Source organism: Leguminivora glycinivorella, chromosome Z (assembly GCF_023078275.1).
Source record: "Leguminivora glycinivorella isolate SPB_JAAS2020 chromosome Z, LegGlyc_1.1, whole genome shotgun sequence".
Taxonomy (NCBI): domain Eukaryota; kingdom Metazoa; phylum Arthropoda; class Insecta; order Lepidoptera; family Tortricidae; genus Leguminivora; species Leguminivora glycinivorella.
The window spans coordinates 29231918-29257931 of record NC_062998.1 but is presented as its reverse complement, the minus strand read 5'-3'; the positions used below and the strand labels follow the sequence as shown (position 1 = coordinate 29257931).

The following is a 26014-nucleotide window of genomic DNA, read 5'->3' as shown; positions in this document are numbered from 1 at the left end:
GCGGCGAACTCGCTGCGCACTCGCGGCGAACTCGCTGCGCGTTTGTTTCGCTTTCAAATCGCCCGCAAATCGCAAGTGTGATAAGGCCCTAAATTCCAGGGCGTGAAATATACTGACGTAATATCAGCCACCTAAGTTTTGTATAGTTATGGCAACTACCTTCCTATTCGGAATCGTGTTCTGATTAAATACGTAAAAGTAGATTAAAATTGTCGCTTTTTGCATATTTTGTATGAAAGTCAGTGGGCTAAAACTCAGAGTACAGATAAGTTAATGGCAAACATTTCTTTTTTGTACAAGCTTTTGCACTGGCTGGATTCTTCAGCTATACTCAACAAGATTCAGAAAACGCCAAACACGAGGTTGGGTTGCATTGTTTCATTAAAGTTTCCCTGCTATACCTGCTGGTACCATCGTCAGATCAGCTCGGTAGTTGTATTGGCACTGCAAGATTTTGATGCGCAGTTAAATAAATACATACTTACGTACAGTGAGCTGCATAAGTGCATGGCGAATCAATGAATTCATTTATAATTTCTCCATGCTACGTTTCGCAACTCACTGTACATATTATAAGATTCTGTTGATTCTATTGATTAGATTCTAAAATAGACTGTGGGGTCTGTAGGTTACGTGTTCCCTTTTGGTTTTACTTATAATTGCGCATTCTAATGATTTTTGATGATAAGGTATTCTGCGATATACAAAATAAAAAAAGGTTGGAGTAAAAAGAAACCGTTACATCTTTTTATTCTTTTTTACTAATGTGAATGTCAACTAATGGTTGGAATAACAGTAGGAGTTGTGACCCTAAAATTAATATAAAAACCACAAAATAATTCATTGCGGTTACAATAGTATAAGACTTTTTACCTAGATTTTACCTTACCTTAGATTAAATCTGTCAATTACCTACTTTCACACTACGAAAGGTCAGTGACCCTTAATTTTTTTCAAGATTTTTTTGATTGATTAACCTCCTTTGACTTAAAAAAGAGCATACAAGAAGACAGAGAAAAAATTCGCATCATCTAGCTTTCCTTCTCTGTTCACTATACTTACTTAGATTAAAAATCGTCAGCCTGCCTATCCCCGCAAACATTATTCAAAGTCGTATGTGAAGGCCGATACCTCCAGGCAGACAATTATGGTCGCGTGATAAATGATAAAACATTCAGCCCTATCGCACTATTTGTAAGTGCAATAGGGACGGTCCGATGTTTTATCATTTATCGCGCGACTCTGATTGCCCTGCAGGTCTTCAGAGGCCTGTGCTGTGCATTACGTATATGCGGGTTGTATTAAAGACTATCAGATATTTTCTTTATTCTTTTTGGTCGTTAGGTTTTTTTATCATTTAGTTTGATACAAAATAAAGTATGTGTATAAAATAAAAACCTAATGAATAGAGTACAGCTAGCAGCAGTCAAGTCAGAGACACAAAGAAAGACAGGGAATATCGACGCATATCTTATCTTATCCCAATACCGCCATCGCCATCTGCATCAGACTCTTTATCTTACCCAATTTCCGAGTCTCTTCTCTAAATTTCAGTTTCTTGAGTTGAAAATGTTGAAACTCATACTTAGTAATAAATAAAACACAAAAAAACATATAAAAATCACAATATAATTTTAAATTATAGCTTAGGCCCTGTACCAGTTGCAGTCGCCACGTCTGTAAAGTCCCTTGTAGTTTTTTTTAAATGGCTAAATACCTAGATGTTATGTCATAAACATCTGTGACGTGACTGAAAATTAAAAAACATCGCTCAGAGATAAGGTTCAAATTAGCATGGCAAAAAATACAACAGTGCAGTCAAAATACGAAAAAGCAAATGTCAATGTCAATATCACTGCCGTATTTCAGGCAATAAGGGCTGTTTTCTCAAATATGAACAAATCTCAAAAGCAGGACTTTATAAAGACTTTCTAGGAAAATTATTTTTAACTTGATAGGTAGACCAATTTATAAAAGTTGAACGAAAAAAAATTCTGAACTAAGTTTGTAACGAAAAGCATTTTTATCTTAGATTGCATATTTTAGTATCGTAACGATTTTTCTTTCAAATAAAAAAAGAATTATTAGAATAGATTCACGGTGTCTACCGTAAACTGGGGTTACATTGACCAATTTGGGAATTTAAACTTCTCTAGCTTCTACATGTAATGGGTAGCTATAGCTAGCTTCTACATTTAATGGGTATTTTTATCCATTAAATGTAAAGAAAGAAAAAAATGGGGCCATCAACTTTTTTAGTCTTTTCCTGCTAAAAATCTAGAAAAGTAACAAAATAATGTACGCAGAAAAAAAAACTATGAGATCAAACTTAAACTGACATTGGGGTTACTTTGATACCCTATGTTTTTTTAAAATGGTAATCGAATGTAACCCCTTGCAAAAGTATTTTATCTCAAGAAAAGATAAAAAAACGGTTCGCACAGTCAAATATTAGAACTCTTTAACGCTATTTTGGGGTTACTTTGATCAAAAATAAAAATTACCTACCATCTTCGAAAAACCAACTTTATTTGTAATTGTTTCAATATTTATCACACGAAGAGATCAAATTATCTGCCTCAACTCAACAAGTACCGTGACATAATCAGACAATAATCAACTATGTGTCATTATGGTCAATGTTACCCCATGCAAGTGATCAAAGGCACCCCACAGAGTAAATCATTAGTAATAAATGCCTAGTTTGACTTTATGATACAAAACTCAATACTTACAATGGTAGGTATAGCTAAGCAGAAACACATTTCTGGCAAGCTACTTAATATTCACTGTGAACCTTTTACTTGAATACCACTACGTTAGTTTAGAAGTTATTTAAACATGAAAAATAGCAACAAACTATGCTTATATTTTAACACGTTATCCGCACTGCCCACGACCATACTTACTTGTTCACTGCGTCAGAGCACCATTTATAAAGGTTGGTTTAAGGTTATCATATGTGTAGATTCCGATAAATTTATTTTATTAATACATAACCGACTACTCACCAAAAGGGTCAACCCTAGCACTTTTCCCTATTCACCCCAACGTTAGGGTGAGCGAAAATTACTAAATAAAACGACATATTTTCAAAGACAAACCGAAGTTCACACCGCTGGAAGATTTTTTGTGTAAAAAATTAGCATGGAACATATAAAAAAAGTGCTATCGACATTCAAAAGTCGGTTTTGGTCCTATTCAGCACAAATTACGGTAGTTCATACCCGTTCCGACCCCATGTACCCAAAATCTTTAGAAAACGATGTACTAAGTAGCCCAAATTGCAGCGCCGTCTCTAGATGAATTGGGTTACTAATTTATGCAAACTACTTAAGTCGCAATAGATGTCATTTCATTTAGTATTTTAGAGGTAACTAGTAAAGATAATTTAGTTTTACAATTGTGCGAAAAAAGATTCTAATTTGGCCAGATTTTTTAACCGACTTCCAAAATTCAAAAGGTTATAAATGTATAGTTTTTTTTTTTAATATCACTTCTGGTCCAATTTCAAACCCCACAAATATTAACGGCAAACTGATAATGACATTAAGTTTTTTTGAAATAAATTTGTGACATATGTGGGTAGTTTAGTAATTATAGGCACCGACTGATTGTGGGTAGGTTTATATTTTCGCTCCCTGCTAATAAATCTTGTATGGAACGGACGTGTTTTCTTTGGTGCCTCTTCATCAGCGCTGATCTTCGGCTGGGAGCATACCTTACAAAATTAAATGCCAAAAAAAAGTTTATCAGTAAAAATTACTTATTTGAAAATAAAGTCATAACCGTTTTCATGCTTATACATTGAAATAGATATCACGCACGAAAGTAAGAACGACAAGGCCCCCTGGTGGCTGAGCCGGGAATCGAACCCGCCATGTCTCTCGCTATACCGTAATCCTCTAAGTGCCACTTGCACCAACGAAGATGGAGGATTAACCTGAGGGTTAACCCACTATTTTACATGGAATTTGACAGTTGACAGCCCACTAACCCTGAGTTAAGTGGTTGGTGCAAATGGATCTTATACCTAAGATTCATATACGAGATGGTCAAAATGTGCCTATCAGAGATAATATACACTAGAGAAATTTCGTTGGGTACCACACGGCGGGCGGGTGGCCTAGTGGTAATGACGTTAGCTGCGTAAGCTGAAGACCCGGGTTCGATTCCCGGCTCGGCCATCAGTAGGCCTTGTCGTTTTTTCTTTCGTGTATGATATCTATTTCAATTTATGTATGTATGTATGTGAACACTTTATTGTACATAAGACAAGTTAGGACATATAAATACAATATAGTTATGGTGTACAAAGGCGAACTTATCCCTATAAGGTATCTCTTTCAACCTTTGAGCGAATTGAGAATTTATTATTTATATAAACTTGAAAAAGAACAAATCAAAAATTATTCAATAAAATAATTTTATTTCTTCCATAGTTGTATAGTTTCATACTTATGATTTTTATTTTAAAGTAATCCATTTATATTATAGCAATCATGGGTGAAACGTGGAGGTTGACAGAAGTGTAATTAACATTTCTAAATGTTGATTTCTTGTATCTAGTCTAACTACGAAGCAATACATTGACTTATAAATTGCATCCATATACAGAGAGGTCATTCATAAAAACATCACTTTAGGTAAGTTATATATCTTTTATACAATTTGACAACCATTGACCACACATCCCAATTCACCCCTCTTCCGACCCTAATCACCCCCTTCGTACACCTATTCACCCCTTTGCGACCCGATTCCCCCCATTCCTGATCCTATTCACCCCTCAGGCCGCGGATATTTATCCATCAAATTGAAATTGAAATTGAAATCGTCTGTCAATGAAAAGAAAATTGTAGTAAGTATGTATGGAACATAAACTTTAGAAGTGTAGGTATACACTACATTCAAAAGGATAACGAACAAATTCTGAGCAAAATTTTACACAAAAATAAAGTTAAAATGAGTAAATAATACAATAAATTTAAATGCCAACTTTGACAGACATTTTCATGCCCCTAACTAAATATATTATTTTCCCTGGAACTACGGAACCCTACACTGACCGTGACCCGACGCGCTCTTGGCCGGTTTTTCTTCTCAATGAAATGCAGAGATAATAAAAAACTACACCTCCCAATTTATAATAATTTTTTTTTTGCAAAAAATTCATTTTTGGCACAAGCTTTACCTTAGCCGACTGTACCTTACACAGACAGGGAGGGATATACAGACAGGGAGTAATAGGTGATCTTCCTTCTGTTATAGAGAGTACCAATGATGACTTGTCGCGTATTCTAAAATGGAGTACCAGTCATGGTCTGAAAGTGAACCCTGAGAAGACCCAAGTCATCATTGTTGGCAGTAGCAAACTCATTCCCAGAGTAGACTTTGCGAATCTTCCTCCCATATACTTCGACGGTGTCCAGATTCCTTTATCACATCAAGTGAAAAATCTGGGTGTTGTTATGGACCGGTCCTTATCTTGGGCACCTCAAGTAGGCGAGGTTAGTAGGAAAATGTTTGCTGCTGTTGGCTCTCTTAGGCGATTACGTAACTTCTTGCCAATCGCCACCAGAGTTGCGCTTGCACAGTCTCTTCTTCTGCCGATACTGGATTATGCTGACATTTCCTATCTTGATCTCACAGAGGAGCAACTGAGCAAGCAAGAGCGAATACAAAATCTCTGCATCCGGTTTATATTTGGATTGCGTAAATTTGACCACGTCTCTCATTTCCGCGCGCAACTCAAGTGGCTCCCAATCCGCTTTCGACGAAATTTTCATATTCTTTGTCTCTTATATAATATACTTTTTAATCCCACCACACCTCGTTACCTAAAAGAACGTTTCAGTTATTTAAATTCCACTAGATCCTCACAAAACTTGCTTCTCTCTGTTCCTCCTTCCTCTTCCAAATTCTACAATTCTTCTTTCACTTTTCGGGCTGTTCGGCTCTGGAACTCTCTTCCTGTCGAATTGAGACGCGCTCAATCCCTTGCTACTTTTAAATCCCATCTGAAAGACTATTATTTGTCCCTTCATTAGTGTCTCTGTAAATTCTCCACTTACACGTTTGGCACGAAATATTGTATGTATTATAATATATGTATGTAGGTATATAATATGTAAGTAGTATGTATGTATATGTATGTGTAGGTATTATATGTATTATGTAGGTATATGCTTTTTAGCTACAATTAATTACTTTTAATTTAGTTTTTTTGCACCTCCTAATTAGTTAAAGTTATGAATACCATTTTTCCACTACCCAAAGGTTGCCTGGAAGAGATCGCTCTTTAGCGATAAGGCCGCCTGTTGTTTACCTCTGTAATAAAATTTATTGTAATGTGTGTGTTCCTATGTACATTTCTGAGGTTGTGCAATAAAGTGGATTTGTATTGTATTGTATTGTACCTTTCTTTCAACAATCATCTTTTGCTCTCTGAGATGTTTCTAAAAACCCCTTACTCAATGGGGATACGACGTTTCATAACAGAGTTCCTCTGACCACCTTTCTGCTCCATCATCAGATCACCTCCATGATACCATAATATTGCATTGTCACGTGATTTCCATATGTGTGCAAAATTTCAGCTCAATCGGAAACCGGAAAGTGGGTCAAATTTAGCTTCTACGTTTTGACCCAAACTAACAAGGCAAGTTGAATAAAAGCTTGTAAAAAGGCTTCTGATATCAGATTTGTAATAAGTTTAGTTGTCATAGTTTAAGAACAGATGAGACAGACATATGCAATGACAATATAATACTGCACGAGTGCACGTGTTTCGTGAGATGTCAAATCACCTCATACAATTTACCGCTCTAAGGCAATTAAGGTAGGGTTTGTTATTGCACTTTAATTACATATTAATGATTTCTAGCCCGTAAGATATATATTTGCTTTAACAATGGATAGATATTTATGCGAGTGAGAGTGTAATTTAGATTTTTATAAGGAAACAAATATTTTTAAGCGACCCGATCAGATATTTATACGAATAAGGACCCTCCCACATCTACCGTCTCGCGATCGTAGCGTCGGGCCAACTGTATGGCTAAGCCGCGCCGACGCGACGCGGCGTCTTTTTCCATACAGTTGGCCCGACGCTACGCTCGCGAGACGCTAGAAAGAGAGACTATGTTTTTGCCGGTCACGAAGCATCACAATTTTTTGCCGGGAATATGTCGTCATATACTTATGGCCTTTATAGAGAATCGGATATATTGTCACGGCCGTTCATAGTCATATACGTATGCTGGTGACTGTTCCATGAACATCTGGTCTAGTTGAATGGAGAAGTGCCATTCAAGACGAGCGTTACTTTCTAAACAACGATGAACTTACGGTTACTTACGTGTTCGTGGTATGCACAGGGTAATCTTTAATGAAATTAAAACATTTTTTTATATGAAAAATTTGAACCAGAAGCACACCATACGGAATATTGTATTTATTAAATAGGTACTTATATACCCGCCCGCATTTCCCTTTCTTCTATTCTAAGTAAGAATCGATTAATAAGTATCTAAATATGTAAAAATAAATTAAATTATAATTGTTTACATACAACCTGGTTGACAGAATTTGACGTAGGTGCTGTCATATATATTTTTAAAATGACGTACTGTTAATACCAGCGTAATGAAATTTTATTCCAATGAGTAAAAGAAAACATGAAACTCTTTTCAATTTAACCGAACTAGAATGAAATCATTTATACTCATTCGGTTGTGTTCGTTATTTTCTTTAATAATGTGATATATTTTTATTTATTTTTGATGCACAAGCCATGCACCTTTACACTTTAAATGAGATTGGATCTCCACCTGACATTATCGACTTACCCTATTTATTTTGAGCACAGTTTTACACTGGTATGGTTTTTCGTGTACGTACACGATTTTCTGTCAAAATATTTGTCAAATTTAATTGTCAACGCGGAGCGACCGGCGACACGTCTGCCTCCGATGAGCCGCTCACGGCATCTAATCGAAAGGAAAATTCTGACAGCAATGGCGAATGTATGGAAATTTTACGATAGTTTAAATTTAAGGTAAAATTTCTTTGTTGCCTTTGAGAGGAAAAATATAAAAAACCTCAAAACTTGTAGTCCATTTATCTGGCTTTCAGAATCACATAATGTTATAACTAGAGTATTGAATTTTTTTAACAAAGTTTACTAAACGGCGACATACGTTTTTCTCATTTTAGGTCAACTTTGTGTGGGTTTAGTTATTACACCGTTAATAATTGGAGATTGTGAATAGTCAAAAGTTGTAGACACACTCTTTAAGATAATAACTACATTTATTTTATTTCATTTAATTTAGAAATGTGAGCAGCATTTGTTAAACGCCGAATGCACTTTTCGAGGATTTCGTACGACCCCCTCTTAAGAAACATAAGTAATGTTTACTTTTAATATTTTTCTTGATATTTAAATTGGTCACATCATTATTACAACATTTTAATTTAAATTGATTTTCACCTTTTTAATTTAATAGTTTAATCACATTCCGTTAGAAAAGAGAATGAATATGGAATTGTGTGTATGGGTAATTCCCACTTCGGACAATGGCGATCACGGTGTAACATAAGGAAACCGAATAATATTAACGGCGTATTCCTCATCATAAAAGAAAAGTAAAATATCAAAAAAACTTTTTTGGATTTCGCCTAATACTTTCAGAGTTAGAAAAAAATAACAATTACTTATTGAAAAAAATAACAAATATTTCTCAGAACAAAACGTACGAACGTTTCTACTATCGCACAGTATGGCCACATAGGCCACTCCCACCCACCCGCTCTCGGTTACCTCACAGTTACACTCATACAAAGCATGGTACGCGTTTTTACCTACACGAGCTTAGACTGTGATTTGGTCGCCATTGTCCGAGGTGTGCCTAACCTATACATTTCATTTGCACAGATTTTAGTTATATCTAAATCATACCCTTGAATTTAATTTGTAATTGTGTAATAGGATTTTACCAAACTACTATAGGTACTTACTGTAGCTAAACAGGGAAGAACCCTATTTGTATTTCGTAACCAACCGGCCAAGACCAGGATGGGCCTTAGTTTGTGTGGGGTTACAAACCTACACCTACCCTATTGTCTTTGTCTAAATATAATATAATAAAAGAAGAAACTGACCGACTGACTGACATATCAAAGCACTGCCGAAACCACCGATTCTAGAGACTCCAAATTTGGCACTTAGGTTCCTTATAAGGTGGACAAGAGCACTAAGAAAGGATTTTTCAAGATTCATTAAGTGGGTGAAATGAGGGTACTAAGTCTGAATTATTTTAGTACGCGGACGAAGCCGCAGGAAAAGGCAAGTATTTTATATAGTTGCCATAGATGACTTTAACCCTTTACCACACGAATTAAAATATGTTAAGATTTAAACTTAATAGTTAAATATAGTTAAATATCATATCGGCCATAAATGGCTTCGTATGCAGAGAGTTAAAAGAAGCTAGTGATTCTTACTCCTCATAAGCAAAAAAAATGCATTGTTTCGGTCCATTGAATTGCCACTTGCCTAAACTCAATAACGACTAAATATTTTAGGTTGGTTCGTGATTTATGTCAGGTATTGGGCCCACACGGCTAACAAGTTAAGAGTGAAAGTCAGCTTTTTTTTGCAACTTGACTTGACTTCGCGATTATCTGGGGAAATATTTTTATTTTTCTTTATAAATACTCGTATAAGTACCCTAAACCTATGGTTAACAGTGATAAAAAAAATTAACATAATAATTTATTTTTAACAAGCAGAAACGTCTGCTAACGATTCTAAACATTTTTATATTAAAGGAAAAAACGTCACCCCAAGACGTGTGTACATAAGGAAAGGCATGGAAAGATTTGCGATGTCCGGCGCGGCTTCCGTAGCTCAATTGGTTAAGAGCCTTGCACGGATTGCAAATGATGCGGGTTCAAGTCCCGCCGGAAGCGTAAATTTTTCCATTTTTTCCTTTAATATAAAAACATAATAATTTAACCTGTAACCTCCTCCCTCCTTTATTTGTTACTTGATCGGTTTTAAGGATGTTTGAGCCAAGTTAGACAAATCTGATTAATAGACTGATGGACAAAACGACGAATTGACTAAACTTTATTTATTTTTTATTTATTATATAGATTTTTTATTTATTTAAGTATATGAACAATTTCAAACACACATGCGTCAAACAAAACGATCACTTGTAGATATCCGAAGTATTATTAATAGTACAAGTAGCGTGCGTAAGTAGCCAAAATGTTAAACGTTTACGAAACACAACCGGCAAAAGGAACGTCAACTCCTCTATCCTCTTGACTAACTAATATGGAGGAGCATTAGACATATATTAATATGCTATGTTAAAGAAGATTAACATAAGTGATTATTAATAAAAGTTGGCTAGGCATACGTAAATTTTTAGAAATGCATAGTAATAATTAAACTATACGGCGAATATCTCAAAACCCATGAAATTATCATTAGGTCAAATTCGCTTACTAAGTCAACTATGAGATGTCCTATCACCCCTTTTAAACTTGGCATTGGTTTACGGGACAACGGGACACCCGGTATATATGTACTATTTAGCTATTCTTATATGAGTGTATAGTTTTCAGGTATCGTAGAATATTTAGTTTCACCAAAAAGAGGATAATTACTTATACCTACAGTAGAAATTAAGTTTTACTTTTCTACTGATAAAATAAAGTCTTCCCTCGTAGCAGTCGTATCAGAAATAATGCTTGTCCTAATTTTAGGGTAAGCGATGTATTTTTAAGCCTCACTCTTGTATGAACATATGACTTAATCTACTATCAAAATTTCTTCCATCTTAGCATATTCCGCTTTCCATCAGGCGGGCCGTATGCTTGTTTGCCACTGACGTAGTATAAAACAAAAGAGAGGAGACTCTAGGGGTGAGTGAGAACAAGTCTTCATTTCTTAGGCATGCTTAAATATTTTCATACGTCCGGTTATACGTTACAATTACTAAGTACTCTCTAAGATGCATATGTGAAAAGTAGACGAGGTAAACATACATATAGGGGATTCAATATGTTAACAAAAACATTCATGTGCCAAACTTAAGAAGTATTCGCCAAAAACACCGCAATACTGATCGAATTGCGAAAACATGTTCACGATAACCTCTAACCCACGGATATGAAATGTAGTTTATTTTTGAGATTTATATTGGTTGTAACTACATATAGGTAACATGATTATTTTACATCCATTTAGGATTTAAACAAATCTGACTTGACTACATTAAATTCTTCTCTGAAAGCAGGCTAGTTTCCTACTAGTCAAATCAGCTTCTTTTTAAGAAATGTCAAAACGATTTGCTAATATGAAATTACTATGAAATACTGAGGAGTGACGTCACGGTCAATTCATTTACTTTATATCTTTCTCTTTGACTTATTAAATAGAAATTATGTTTAAACATAACTACTGTCCATATTATTCATCTAATTATGTGGTGTTTTATTTCGTGCACTGCATAAAATATTTTATTTTAAGTATAGGAAACTAGCCTATTTGCATATCCAGTCACCTAAATAGGGTGCATTGGGGTCATTTCGAAAGTCACATAAAAATCACTATTATTTCCATCATATCAAGATTCCTCTTTCGAAATAACGCGAGAATTTCTGTGCTTCGAAATTACCCCAATGCACCGTATTCTGTATCTTTCATATATTTATCACTCTCATTGTGGCTGTTAGTTTACTTATGAATGAGTTTCGATTGTCTATAAACGATCGGTCAGCGGATATGACACTCAAGAGCTACCGATACACACACAAACAACTGTCGTCTTCATTATTAAACTTGTAGTAAATTAACGTTTTCATAAATTATATCATAAAGATATTCGTACACAAATTGATTGTCCCACGGCAAGTATACTCAGAAATATATAATTATGTTGTGGGCACTCAGACAACGCTAACGATTATTATTATTATTTAAGATTTATTTAGTTTAATTTTTTTAAAGATAATATTATGTACTTAATACCAACGATATATTAATATAAACGTAACGTAAACATCCATGAATCGTGAAAAATATATGTTCATCATATGCAAGTGTCCTTTCTGGGATGTGAACATACCGAACCCAGGATCATCAACTTCTCAGGCAGGATCACTAAAGGCATACTTGATGACGCGCAGATTTCTAATACTTATGTATAAAAAGAAGTGTGCAACTTATAAGAATAGTTTAACTTATAAGAAAGGTTTAAGTGTTTAACGTAATACCTGTTTCCACTAAGTCAATTTAGTGGACATTTTATCATCGGTGCCAACTTTTTTGAATAGCTATGATTTACCCCAATGTCACAGTTTCGTTTTCTTTCAATCCCTTATTTGCCAAGCATGAAACTTGAGTAGTTTCATGTGCTCTGCCTACCCCTTCATGAGACACAGGCGTGATTGTATGTATGTATTATTTACCGAAGCGTTAGGAAAGGTCTCCTTTCTCCCAAAATGCTTTCGTATGTTCTCTTCTCGACTACAGTCGCAATTTAAATGAAAATTACTAAAAACGTACTTTTTATACCTGTCAGTATAATAAAGAAAGTCGTTATAATTTCGGTCTGAATATGATATACGGAATTATTTTACTTAGTGCAATCATCATTATCATCTTGACAGTGACCTTTAAGTGATTGTGTCTTAGATGTGTGATGGATCCTTCCTCATATTCCCTCATGACTATCTCGTGCTCGACTCATTTAGTCTAAATATTAGGCCTTTTTTAGACGGCGTGCGAACTCGCATGCGATTTTAATTACGTTGCGGGCTGCTGAGGCTATATACAATTTTGCACAGCTATCAAATACCGCAATGTAATAAAACTCGTATGCGAGTTCTCGTACCGTCTAAATGGGCACTTAGGCTGGCGTCCATCCTGCGGTAATACACCTGCTGTCCGGAGTCCGATCTAGGCCTCGACTTGACTCAAGGATTAGCGAATCTTGTTTAGCAATGTTCCCTGCCTTGTCTACTCTTCTCCCGTGCTTTGACAGCCCTGAGTAAGTCTCACCGGTCCCTGTTCTCGAACTACTTCTGGCTGACCGTCCTTAAATCATTATTTTTCATACCACTGTTTAACGTACCATTAGGGTTCGACAAACTGTTTAAAGTCTGAGACTTGTTCGATCTGTTTGTTGACAACTAATACTGCGTCCGGAAAATTATATCTCATAAACTATGAAAATATCGCCTCGCCAAAAACTTGCCAGACAAGCGCTTTATCCGTAGTCGCTTTTAGCTACATACGCGCGTTTTCCCATGTTATCGGCTACGCTCGCAGCGCGTAGCACGCGCTGACATTGATTCTCTTAAAAAATGCTCCTATTAATTCGAAAACATCAACCGGACATCCGAAATGACTTATCTTCAAACTGAAATGCTCTTTCTCGATGGCATGACAAATAAAAGCGTAGTTAGACCATGTCTGGTTGACGAACTGACTAACCAACGCAACTAGTGATGTGCAAATTGCGGAAACTTTCCAAAAAAATCTTAAATTTCATGAAAAATTCACGAATGTTTCACGAAAAATAAAGGGAATTTAAATTTATGAAATGGAAAGTTTCCATCCATACAACTGTCCATACAATGAATGGAAAGTTTCCGAAGTTTTCCTATGTGAAAATTTCAGAAATTTGGAAACTTTCCGTCGGCACATCAGTAAACGCAACTAAGCTCTACGAATGGTCTACGAGTTATAGACCTGGCGAATAACAATAACGCTATCATTAGGAGTAGTTATTAATTCCAGTAGGTATGTTTACTCCATATTTGTTTCCTTTAGTAGTAGTTTAGTAATTAATGTTACGAGGCTCATAGGAGCTACTTTTCAAAATTCGTTATTTGTAATGTTAACATATCATTCAAAAAAAATGGTATCGGGAAAAGTTACCAAATCATTTCAAGATCTACTGCAATTTTAGTTACATTACAGTATTTGGTCGATCAGCTGATTTCGTGGAATTCTGTAGTACGCAATTAATATATCGAATGCTGCAACTTCAATCACCTGAACTGGAGATTTAGTTTGAATAAAACAGTTTCCTACAACGCATATATTTGATAATAGTACCTTGCGAATGCCATGCTAAGCATGAGCAATCATCGAAACAGAGTTCTGCACTCCCTTTTTTACTGTATATTTTCCTTTTTAAATGTAATTCAGGTTAGAACTAAGTACAACATTTTTGATCCTCTTTTCGTATAACATGAAGAAGGTTCAAAGTACCGCTTTGACTGGACTAAAAACTCTTTATTCGTTTAAGTTTTTGTCGCTTTGTCTCATCAAAACGTCTCCTAATTTATGTATTGTTTAGTGATTTGATGACCACGGGTCTGACGAAAATATTGTTCGCACATGTACTGTGTCGGTTTGTAAATGAAAAATATAAGTGCTATAAATATAAATCTTAAATCTTTATTCAAATATTGGCCGAATGAAAATTCAGGAATAATTATTATATATTAATTGAATATCGTTTATTCCGTAGTTGTTGTATTTGTAAATACTGTTTTTAGGGTTCCGTAGTCAACTAGGAACCCTTATAGTTTCGCCATGTCTGTCTGTCCGTCCGTCCGTCCGTCCGTCCGTCCGTCCGTCCGTCCGTCCGCGGATAATCTCAGTAACCGTAAGCACTAGAAAGCTGAAATTTGGTACCAATATGTATATTAATCACGCCAACAAAGTGCAAAAATAAAAAATAGAAAAAAATGTTTTATTAGGGTACCCCCCCTACATGTAAAGTGGGGGCTGATATTTTTTTTCATTCCAACCCCAACGTGTGATATAATATTGTTGGATAGGTATTTAAAAATGAATAAGGGTTTACTAAGATCGTTTTTTGATAATATTAATATTTTCGGAAATAATCGCTCCTAAAGGAAAAAAAAGTGCGTCCCCCCCCCCTCTAACTTTTGAACCATACGTTTAAAAAATATGAAAAAAATCACAAAAGTAGAACTTTATAAATACTTTCTAGGAAAATTGTTTTGAACTTAATAGGTTCAGTAGTTTTTGAGAAAAATACGGAAAACTACGGAACCCTACACTGAGCGTGGCCCGACACGCTCTTGGCCGGTTTTTTTATGTCACAATTTCACTTCCTGGGTAGCCTACTAACTCAGAGTTAACCGTTGAATTAATACAGTTTAACCCTGTAAAAGACGCAACAGTCGCCGTACTTAGTAAAAATACCTACTTATATTTTTGTTTATTACATTCAACGTTGACCATCATCATCATTCTCTTGCCCTTATCCCAGTCACTTGGGGTCGGCGCAGCATGTCCTTCTCTTGCATACATCTCTGTCACTCGTCATCTCATCATTAACTTGTTTTAGTTCCATATCATGTCTCACACAGTCCATCCACCTCTTCTTCGGTTTTCCCCTCCCATTCAACGTTGACCGTGAACGTAAAACTGCCTGAATTGCAAATGCGTTGCGAAACATAAATTGGGCTGTACAGTGTACATTGAACTTGACATTGGTGGTATATTGACATTATTACATATATTACATATACATATGTGACACTTGCGTGCAGAGTTATGTCACAATGAAATTAGTGAACAGCGAGAAGTGAGCTCTTCGTGTCCGTTGTGAGAGATTCGCTAGTATACCCGCCACCGACATGCGCGGTCTATCCACAACTCCTCGTCATCGAAATACAACAACTCTCACGGGCTAATTTAGTATCAGTCTCATGACAAACCAGCATTTGATCAGATCGCGATAGATCGGTCAGATGAATTGGATGTGACCTCAATATTTTGCAATCCCTGAAAATGACGATTAAGTCGAGAGTTTACGAAGCCGTACGTAATGAAGCCGATAGTTGACGACCATATCCATACAGATACAGGTATGGATATTGACATTATTTCATCATTATTGTATACTTATCTCACTTTCACATTTTTACATTACGATACAAGTGTGAAAAAAAGGAAGTTTGAAACAAGTGGCGATAAATTAAAACACGACCGAAGGGAGTGTTTTAAATTGACATGAGTTACGAATTTCCTTTTCGCACATGTTTCGTACGACGTTTTTCAGTACAGATGGCCCTCCGAAGTTTCGACCTGACATTTATAATGAACCACTTCTCGCACTAGTGCGTAAAAAAAACACCATCTGTACTGAAAATATTTCTCTCTCTTCGGTCGTGTTTTAATTTATCGCCACTCGTTTCGAACTTCCTTTTTTACGCACTTGTATCGTAATGTACTATTTCAATTGAGTTATATCGTAGTAACAGTTACGTATAATTGTAATATTCGATTCAATTAACATCGAAACGTACGAGTAGGTATTCCGTATAATTGAAAAGGCCTTTCACTTTCATAATGATTATTAATCAAATATGGTGGAATTTAAGTTTAGGGTTCACCTCTATTCTATAAGAATATTAGTTATTTATTAATAAGAGGGCAAAAGGGTTACTAATCGCTTGTGCTAATATTAATTACCTAGTGAGTAATCGAATAATTCGAGAATTGGAACTTTAGCGAGGGTTACACACTTACACAGCGCAAAGGCCGCAAAGGCAAAAAAACCTACTGATTCAACAAAAATCGTTTTGCTAATAAAGTAAAGAGAGCAAAAGAAACCAAAGCCTACGCCAAATTAACATTAGGCACTCGTATGTCGTAGTTAACGCGGATCCGTGTACGAGGTTACTTTGGTTTAAAAATTATACATGTGACGTGTTCAAAGAAAAGTTGTCACAAGGTTAATTATTGATTCCATTTCAAATTTAAGGAAACATATTTAAATCTCAATGTTAATTTGCGAATATTTTAATCTGCTTTAAATAGGTCAACTAAGATGCGCCAATAATAATTTCAGAATCGTTGACCTGCTTTCAGAACAGTTAGCACTGACGCAGTAGATTTAGACCTTTCACTACTTAGTAACAGCAGTGTTCTTGCGAAAGGCTGTGCTCTCGCAAACTTTTTTTTTATCAAATCGAGCATACCCGCACGCACTTTCACTCGGAATATTTGGGCAAAAGTGGCGACCTTTTCGCAACTTTCTCCCCGTCCCTCCCGCACCTCTGGGCTTCCCCGCTGCGTGCTTTCTTCCGTGTTCGGTGCGCGTGGGCACAGCGCGACCACTTTTACTTTTTGACCCAACAATGAAATCTTGAGACGAGAAACACTCGTCGGGCTGTCCTTACACGCTCATTATCATTGCATCCCATTCGTTTTGAAGTACTTGCAGTCGATTATTTTAATTCCACACAGCCTTTTTATCATTGTTAATATTTTGTGTGGATACGTGTCTAATTTAGCGTGTATAAATAGCTCAATATATCGCGAGACATTAATCAAATGTTTATTTTGTTTATACCTACATATGTAGCCTAAATTAAATGGACAACTCAGTAAATAAAGAAATTGACTATTTAATTTATTAAGTCAAATAAAAGTTTAAATCTCATAATTATTGTGCGTCAGCCAGCTCATAAATGGTACAACAACTGGAGTAGCCTTTACAATTAGGGTCAGTGGAAATGTATACATGTACTTGTAGTAACTGATTACTTGAGACCAAACTGATAAAGTTCTGTCTTTTTTTTTTTATACTACGTCGGTGGCAACAGTGGTGGGTGGTCTTCTCTAGAAGTTTAAAAAGCAATCGACCGAAGCGAGAAGCTATTTTTTGTAAGTCTACTTAATCATACTTAATATCTACCTACTAGTTCTACCTAATCCTTACTTAAATCTTAGATCACTTTTTATAAAGATTGGTTCCATATTATGAAATGGATTAGTTCCGTATTATTAATATTATTATACATGTTACATATCATGCCCACGTTGGGCCTGTAAAACCCGAAAGGGTTTAACAGTGTATTCCTGACGACATATAATGGCAATTATCTGGATTTGGATTATAGATTCAGAGATGATTACATCTTTCTAGCTAAGACGGTTTTTCGTCACTAGTCGGGGAAAAACGCATATTCTAAGTCTTGTCATGTTAATTGACTGATATCAGAAAAAAAAACAAAAACGTTTCAAAAACTCTCTTATTCAAAAAAAAATATGAAAAAGTGGTCATGACTTGAAAAGTGTATGGTGTGTGTGTAGTCTAAAGAAAAGACAATAATAAAACATTATTTTCTTAAAAAATTACAAAAGTCGTATAATGTTTTTTGCTTGTTTTTACATTAAAAAACGCGTGGTTAAATTATTTCGGGTTATTCAGGCCCACGGTGTATTAAGTCCACATAAGTACGTTTGCTGGAAATTATTTAAAAAATCTAATTGGATAGGCAAAAACCGTTTTTTTCTTAGGAAATTATGCTATTACTATAGTTAATAGTTATATAGGATTTTCCAACGGCGTACAAGTATCAAGTAGGTAGGTAAGTAAGATAAAAGAAGGTATTATGTAGGTTGATGTTAGTCATTTGTAAGCTCGCACTCATTATTTAAACTGACTGCTTAGTTCAAAGCTTCAGTAAATTGAAACATGGATCATGGACTCATGCATATTTGATTAGTAAATACCTATTCGTTTTCCAACCTTCCATAGACATTTGGATGTGGATTCCATAGACCCTTGACTGGTATTCCTCAAACCCCTTTTGTATTTATTCTTTGTCCTTCGTCTAGGAGGCCTATCCTTTTCCGCTCGCGGATTCCTTGAACGGGACACAGCTTGGAATACTGCGCTATCGTTATCCATACTAATATTATAAATGGGAAAGTGTGTGTCTATTTGTTTGTCCGTCTTTCACGGCAAAACGGAGCGACGAATTGTCATGATTTTTTAAGTGGAGTTTTTTGTCTCTTTCTAACGCGAGCGAAGCCGCGGGCAAAGGGTAATGTTGAAGGGCCGATGGAGAGTGACATAGGCAACTTTTTGTTACGCTTAATTCTCTTTCTACGCGAGAAAAGTATCTATACGTTTAAGTACCGAGCCGCGGGCAAAGGGTAATGAGAAATAAATAGATTGGAGGCTTATAGCACAGACTTGCGGTAGCCTGGCCGGAGCGGGCGGGGGCCCGGGGGCTCGCAGGCGCTGGCTGTGAACGAGAGTAAAAGCGATCTTCCGGCACGCTTCCGCGTTACCCCGCTCCCCGCCCCACCGCGCCGCGCCGCGCCCCGCCGCGCATACCACCTTCCGACTTTTACTTTCCACCGACGTAGTGCACATTATTCCGATAGCGACACCACTTTCAATCTTTACGGCATAAATAAATATTCAACGCCAAGTTTTATAACCACTTATGAACTGGGATGTTGGTTCAGTAGATGTATACATATTTAAAAATATGAAAATCTATTCGTAGGTATGAAAAACATTTCGTCTTTAAAAAAATGCCAATATCAAGCAAAGAAATCTACGACCCTTGGAACTATGGTAACAAATTCACTGCAATTTATATTCATCTTACTCAACAACAATTAGAAAAGAAAGTAAGTACTAAAACAATATTTAATCAAGAACTATTTAATACTGGACTGACAAAGCCCATACAAAAAAGCGTACCCCTGAAATGTTGGGCCTTTTAGGCTTAAAACTAGATAGCGCTGTTTCGCAGCCTGTAAGTGGCCAAAATCATATTTTCTCCAAATATTTTTGCGTGTTTTTATTTTTTATAAGAACAAATGACATATTTCTTTATTTTCAAATCATGATATCACGTCAATATACATTTTGAAAATAAATAAATTTGTGGGCATCATCAGTATAGTTATGATAGTATTTAATAGGTGGCGCTGAAAAATCGAGGTACGATTCTTAGTATGAAGTATGTAAATGCTATATAAATAATCCTTGATTTAATCAATGTGTTCTGACAGTCAATTTTTACGGTAATTAAAAACTACTACATAGAATCGAACATCCTCAATATTAATTTTTAATGACGTTTTGATACTTGCAGTGTATTTTTAATGTTTGCCTAGTCTTTGAGAAATCCAAATGATTTTCCTAATACAATCTGATTAATATTTTTACAAACTATTATCACGTGGCGTGGTATTGAGTATAAATATTGTGAATACAGTTGTTTAAAGTTTACAGTTAAACGTGAGTTAGAAATACGGCAGTTTGGAGAGTCAAGTACCTGCCATGTACCCAGAAACAAATTTTCCTAAATCAAAAGGATTCCTTTTAGTGTAGAGTTATTTATTTTAGCAACACAGATGTGATGTAATTTAGCACACTTGCTCGTTTAATTTGTAGGTATTTCTTATTCAAATATACGCTTTTTGGAGTCGGCGATGCCTCAACCGCCAGAGCTGAACAAATATGCACGCCCAACAAAATACTGGTTTACTGTGTGCGGAACTCAACAGGACGTTTTTCTGATTTCGAATAGAAACACGATAGGATACGAAATGCGTAATACTCGTGTCATTATTTAGAGGAAAGAGAACGGCCGCTTCACCGTCTAAAAGTAGTCCCAATTTTCCTCTCTGGATGTTGACATATGGAAAATATCATTACATAATTGCTTATTATGTATCAAGCTATACCTGTACGTTCAATTTTCGGAATATATTACTTTTGGAAAAATAGGGAACCAAAAATAGGTTTCACGCTTAAATGCTCCTATTTAATGCTTACGATATTTAAATACTCGAAACAATAAACCTAAGGACGTACCTAACTACTTGTAGTCGATATACAATGAATTGTGACACAATATTTTAAATACTGTTAATATCGAGGAAAATTGGACTAGGTATGTTTGTGTGAAATCCGCGTCTCCGCGCGGTTTTTCACGGTTTTAAGGCTCAAGTCGCAAAAGCACGACAGATCAGTACAGAATTGGTATTAGTCACTTTTGGTATTTGTAAAGATAGATACTTAATAAATAAATCCTTTTGACCTACCTTCAAGCGACGTTATTACACACTATAGTGGCTTCTCTGATGATAGCTCAGGACGGCTTAGCTCGTTAAATATTCACCTAGTTCGAAAACGTGGTATCGAAATAATATTATCCGGCTCTGTGTATTATTTATAATTATTTAATTAAGTGTCTATTTTTAATTACTTTCCTCAAATTTCACGTTCAATAGGTCCGTAAAGCTTCAATAAATTTGTATTTCAGTAATCTGCGTGATAAGTAATTAAGGCATTGTGTCAGTAGATATTGCGGTTTTATGAATTATTCAAGCAAATTATTTTTGATACGGTAACCCGTAAAATATCGCCAGCTCGCTGACGCCTGAGCCGCGACGCGCGCGGAGGCTTCTACTTTCTCGTTCACTTTCGCTCAATTCACACGTTTACGAAAATGATCGCGCGCCGCCGGAAAACGCTTGCTTTCTCCGTTGCGCAAGAGCAGCGGCTACTTCCCGCTCCCCCCAACGCGCACCCCGCTTCCCTCGCACTCCTCACCTATATTTCCCAAGTAGGAAGTGAGATGGTTACGCAACAGCTTTCCACCTGCGCCGTGCCGTGCAGCATTCCGATCGCGATACATACCGCAGCCACCGCCGGCAGCGCATCACCAATACACCACCCTTGTGAATAGTCAAAAGTCTGGGTACCTACTTTATGTTTAATTCAGTATATAAAATTTGTTTTTCCGCCTCTTGTATATCTGTAACTAAAATATCAAACATTAAATTAATATAAGTACAATAGGTACCTTACCTACCAGTTTCGTCTTTCGTATGTGTTCTTTGCCAAACCGAAAATTATATTCAGGTACCTATAGAATGAGCTGCTACTCTCGTTACTGCTAGACTAGTTATTATATTGTGGTAGGGTCACATATGTTAAATGATTTACCTTATTCTAGAATCATACATATACATAGAAACATACTTCAATCCTCGAAACACGTTGAAAATGCTAGCCATTTTCAACGTGTTTCGAGGATTGAAGCATAAGCACATGAAATTGATCAGATTTCAATGCCACTCTCAAAACGAAATTGCGTAATTGCAGTGTCAGGTTGCTAGGTTATAAATTATAATCTTATATCCCACTCCACAACTTGAACTCATGTCCCACACAGTTCTACGACATCGATGCGAGAAAAGGGGGTGGTAATATTTTACACTATTAAATATGTACTACAATACAGACAGACCATATACACTTAATAAATATTTTAACGAATCGTATTTCGAACATGGTGTGCTGATTTAACTGATTGTAATGATTGTGCTCTGCATGATGATTAATACGCAACATAGATATTTGGGAGGCCACGTCACTTTCTACCGCTGGGTCTCAAGAAAGTGAGAGAAGTGACGTCAGCTGCAGCGTCATCAGACGGGGCCCGCGGGGCGGTACTTGCTTGTTAACGGTTCTGGCAACACTTTCTCTGCCACTAAAATTTCAAACCGGAAGGTCGTGTGATATTTAAATATTACAAGTTATATGCAATACAAGTCCTATCTCATTACAAATTTTATAGGCTAAATACATAGGGCAGGTAGCACCGATTTCCTAATACCTATATTCTATGTGGAATAATAGCTAACGAAAAGATTACTAATCAATTTATTAACACAAAAGCATATTATAAAACAAAATAGTATATGTATATAATTTTTGTGGGATAGTTATTTAAAGTTTTTCGTACGAGTATGTACATCGAATCGACTTTGAATTTTCGGGTAGCGGTGTCGTCAGCATTTTCTAATGGATGATAACTCAAGACTTTCACCAAACGGGCGTTAAAAGTGAGAGTTTAGACCAACGAAAGTAAATGGTCGCAGAATCCTTATTGTCATCTCGATATATTTTATAGAGAGTTTGCAGTGTAATTACTGGTTATTAAATGAAATTATAAATTCTCTTGAAACCTTAATGGTTAAGTGAAGCCATACCTACTCAAATGGTTGGTTAATAAACTGCTAATAAACAATGATGTTACTTAGCGATGTAGAGATATGATTATTACAGTCGTCAGGTAGTGAAGCGAGTGCAGCATTAGAGTAGTATTGTGCAACAAGAGAGAGGGGTGTGTGGCGCATTGTGCGCACGAGTGGAGCGTGCCGGGCGGGCGAGGGCGCGGGTGCAGGCGCGGGCGCACGTAACTCGACAAGTGGGTTAGCTTACACTTCCCGTTTCCGTGCTCCCCTCCGCGGCGCGCTCAGCCGGCGCGGTTTTTCTCGAGGAAACTCGCGCACACGCCGCGCGATCGCGTGTCGAGCGTCTCCCACGATCGTTATTGTGTCACTAGTTTATGTTGACGTATCAATACAAACCTCGTTGTTTATGTTCTTAACAGACACATTAGTATGATACCTGTTCGATGCGAAACAAAATCTGCCGCAGCCACTTAATCACGACAGGGAAATTATGGAATACTTACATACAGTTATAAAATGCGTTTGTATATAATGTGTAGGTTTTTTATAGATTACGAATAGGATATAGATACTGGTTACTAGGGAGAATACTAGTAGTAAATCATATTTAATTTTCATAAATGAAGGATAGTCTGGGAGGTAGCATTGGAAAATAGTGGGTTATATGATACATTGGTGGGTGGGGTACATGAGGAGAACGACGAAACTGCTCTCATTAGCTTGCTAAATATAGTAGCCATATTGCTAGGTTGTTCACCAACGCCTGTGAAACATCAATTAAAAATATAAAGAGTTCGAAAGTATTAAAATTGGATGACCACCTTTCTATAATTCTACCTACTATAAATCTGTCCCTGCAAATTAGAATGTGCAATGAAAATATAAGGATGTGAAAATGAAAATGTCTCATTTATTATTCATTACCTACTTAATTTAAAATTTAGCTTTCTGGCCGTTGGTTTTATGGAATAGTTGTAATTTCTTATATTTGAATTTAATTTTCAATACTTACCACGATAGAACTTTAAAAACTTGCATCATGGTAATAAGTACCCATGGGAACGATTGTCTGTGGCTAACTTTTCGTATGTAAATATAGTCATAACTCATAAGGTACAGACTCATCTCATGAACATCCTATATGGAATTTAGAAATAAACTATTCTTATTCTTATAATTAACTCATGATTCATAGTCGCATATTATATGATATCGAACCGGTCATAACAATGAGGACAGGTTGGGAGTAGAGCATCTTGTGCAAAGTACCGATGGCTATAATATTTTTTTTTTTTATTTTTTTATTTCTTAAGAAACAAACAGTCTCATATTATGACAATTATTACAGTGTAAATTACTAATATTGTAGACTAATATAATCTCGTAATTGTAAAAATTTGCGATGTTGACGCGTGCCGGCAAAAATAAAAAGTTGTGTGATTAGTGTGTAGTAGGCAGAGACGACACGCTATGTTAATGCGGCGGCTCGCCTTGGGCCGCTGACGCCGCGGCCGGCGCGCGCGCCCGGCTGCGACACCTTTGCGACCGTCTCGTTAGTCTCGTATGTGTCGTACGCTACCATGACCCTAGCATTTTATGACGTGCTTGTACGGCCACCTCTTAGCATTTATATGCCAAGAATAAGATAATCTTGCTCAAATCCAAAGGTATTATATTATCTGATTAGCACGTTTTGGCGCTCACAGTTCCAATTGTATTTTACGATTTTCTTTGATTAAGTTGAAGTGGTCAAATCTATAAAATGTAAACAAATAGGAGTGGTGTTTGATATATGCACGTAGTTTCGGGATATTGAAAGTTTTCTGTATAAAAGCGCACGCCGTTTGGGTACACGTGAAGGTAGAAACGTTTTCAATCACTGGATGCTAGACGGGATAGGATCATGTGAAGTACGGGCGAGGTGTTCGGCGCGCGTGAGCCGTCACGTGGAGGCTGCCCGCGCCCCGCGCCCTCTCACCGCAGCGCCGCGCTCCGCAGGCTGCTCAGCACGTGTCCCGCCATGTGACCACCACCCTCAACAGCCCTCTTCGTTTCATTCCCGCGCACGTGTTCCATTCTTCCTCTTCGGCTTGTTGTTCCAACTTGAACGAAATCTTTAGCGCGGTCCGTGTTTGATAACTTCGTACTCAATTGGTTACCTACATTTTTATTATGGTTCTATCTATTCGTTCACTTGGTTTATCTCGAATTGAGTACAGGCAGGCAATTATGGTCGCGCGATAGACGATAAAATATCAGGCCGTCCCATATCGCACTATTAGTAAGTGCTACCCGTGCAGTTTTATAAAGTCTTGATTTGCGATACGATGTTATTAATACATTTTGCAGAACAATCGTATCCACAAGTAGTGATGTGGTGATGTCATTCCATTTTTATTATTCCTATAAGTATTAACCATATAGGGAGTAGCTATGCATTTGATTGCAACGTTTTGACCGAAGCCAACTGGATGTAGGGTGCAGACAAAAGTAGTGTGACCCGAGGCAGCGCCGCGATGCCGCCCCGACCGCGACTCCGAGCCAGACGAGCTCTTCTTTATGAAGAGCAGCGTAGTACAGGCGATCAAGATTTACGTATCTACTTTTTTCTTATCTAAGTACTACCGTAAATGTACTTACATTAAAACCTAAATATTTACCTACTATAGGAAAATTTATGCGTTATTACACTTAAAATAAATACTACATACTTACTGATTTATTTACTAACAAAATGCACTATCATCTTTAGAATAGTTTTTATTATGTTATTCCTACATATGACTGTTGACATATTTTTTACAACATTTTGGCTGATGCGATTATTATTTATTTATATTTGCTCGCATTTGGTGCACTGCGATTATAATTTACATTGTAAATACTTAAGATCCAATGTCGTTATGTCACTTCATGTTTGTCTGTAATGTTTATTTTGATATCTTTACTGTATATTTGTCCTACTGACTCCACTTAGTTAAAATAGCTAGTGAACAACCTAAGCCGGCGTCGATCGCTCAATCTTTACCGCCTCATTAGTTATGTTATATTATGTTATGAATCATTGATTTAAAAATGAATTCTAAGACTAGAAGTATGGTAAAACTAGCATGTACAGAATACATGTATTATTATAATTTGGGGCAT

The 26014-nt window shown here is 36.4% G+C and overlaps 1 protein-coding gene across 9 annotated transcripts in view; it reads left to right on the top strand.

The window, feature by feature from the left end:
* Nucleotides 1-26014, top strand: part of LOC125240540 (hepatic leukemia factor) — a 148989-nt gene that overhangs the window by 110314 nt on the left and 12661 nt on the right. The gene's annotated exons all lie outside the window — the stretch shown is intronic.